The 1,954-nt window shown below is 42.7% G+C and overlaps 1 protein-coding gene across 1 annotated transcript in view; it reads right to left on the reverse strand.

The window, feature by feature from the left end:
- ALK (anaplastic lymphoma receptor tyrosine kinase) overlaps positions 1-1,954 on the reverse strand; it is a gene marked incomplete at its 5' end in the record, with an annotated part of 508,673 nt that overhangs the window by 124,500 nt on the left and 382,219 nt on the right.

Consider the following 1,954-nt stretch of genomic DNA (forward strand, 5'->3'; position numbering starts at 1 on the left):
CTCTGTCCACATCAGGGGAGAGAGGCATGGAAACCACCTCCAAGAGATGTAATGGATGCACCCCCACTAGGATGGCTAACATAAAAAAGGCAGACAACAGTAAGTGTTGATGAGGATACGGGGAAGCTGGAAACCCTTATACATTGTTTGTGGGAATGTAAGATGGTGTGGCCATTTTGGAAAACAGCTTGGAAGTTCCTCAAAATGTTAAATATAGAGTTATTATATGACCCAGCAAATCTGTTCCTACGTAGGAAATCTCATTTCTAAGAGAAATGAAAACATCTGTCTACACAAAAACTTGTATATGAATATTCACAACAGCCCAAAAGTGGAAACAACCTAAACGCTCATCCACTGATGAATGGATAAACAAAATATGGTACAGCAATACAATAAAACAGTTTCTGGAGATAAGAAGGAATCGAGTACTGACATGTTCTAAAACATGGATGGGCCTCAAAAACATTATGCTAAGTGAAAGAAGCTAATCACAAAAGACCACGTATTATCCGATTCCGTTTGTATGAAATGCACATCTATAGAAACAGTAAGTAGATTAGTGGTTACTTAGGGCTAGCGGGAGCTGAGGAGGGAAGAGGGGGAGGAAGCTGAAGGGGGAGGGATCGGAGGGAATTGAGAGATTGCCAGGGGTTTCTTTTTGGAGTGATAAAAATGTGCTAAAATTAGATTGTGGTAATGGCTGCATAGTTGTGACTACACTTAAATTGTACACTTTAAACGAGTGAATTGTATGGTATGTAAATTATATCTCTCAAAAGATGTTAAAAAGTAATGAATATTACGGTGCATGGATGCAGGGCGGGGGTGGGGTTGCATGGAGGAAGAAGAATAAACTGTACTGTTTGGCCATGGTCAGAAGACGCTTCTCAGAGGGACTGACTTTTGAAGTGAGTTTTGAAAGGGCAGATGTGACTTAAGATGGGAAGGTGCCGGGAGCCGGCATATTGCATACTGAGTGCATATTGCGTATTGAGTGCAGCACTTTCCACAGCATCATCTTTCAGGATCTGGAACAGCTCAACAGGAATTCTATCACTGCCGGGAGCCAGTGTGAGGAGCTCCACCCATGACAAAGGTCATGAGGAAGGAGGCTCGGCATACGCAAAGGCGGGATCGAGCCTCAGGAGTCCCCCTGGAAATTCTCGAGCATCTACCCCCAAAACCAGAGTCTGCCTACTTTCTGCTTTGTGCTTTCACCTACACCTCTGACTTTACGGGGGGCTGTCCCCCACTACCTCTCTCTGAAAAAAGAGTTAGCTTACAGCTCCAGTTAATAATTCCTGGGTGTGACAGTGTTTCAACCTACAAACTCCTTTGGAAATCCTCTAGCCTGCCTGAATAGGTTTTTCTGGCCACATGTGATTGCTCAGAGCCTCCCAACTGTGAGGGCATGAGATGTTCTAAACTGTCTAAATACAGATTCCTTTGAGCAGTTAAAAGATTGATTAGAAATTGTATTGGTGAAGGGATTTTCACTTGTTGGGCCAATGTTTGCTGCTAAGTCTCCATATCCCTTACCTGCTGTGTCCCTGGCAGTGTATTGATTGATATAATTGGTGTAAATAGTAGCTTTAATATTTGTAACCTGGGACCCTTGAGTTAATTTCTTTTTCTTGTTATAGCCCACCACACCTTTGCTCTGTAGGAATGCAACTTTATCTAATGCTTTTGGAGGGTGGCGCTTGACTTATAACCTTTAGAGAAAAATAAGTTTTCTGAAGAAAGGGTCATAAAATGTTAACAGGCCTCTGGGCCAGAAGATGATGCAAATCACCTAAACTTTTGCGTATGATAAGTTTGCAGGAAGAAAGCCTGGCTTGCTGCATGACTCTACCCCTTCCCCCATTATCCTCTATGCATAACTTAAGGTATAAAAACTACTTTGGAAAATAAAGTGCGGGCCTTGTTCACCGAAACTTGGTCTCCCCAT

The sequence above is a fragment of the Bison bison genome, unplaced genomic scaffold, assembly GCF_000754665.1.
Source record: "Bison bison bison isolate TAMUID 2011002044 unplaced genomic scaffold, Bison_UMD1.0 scf7180017864145, whole genome shotgun sequence".
Taxonomy (NCBI): Eukaryota; Metazoa; Chordata; class Mammalia; order Artiodactyla; family Bovidae; genus Bison; species Bison bison.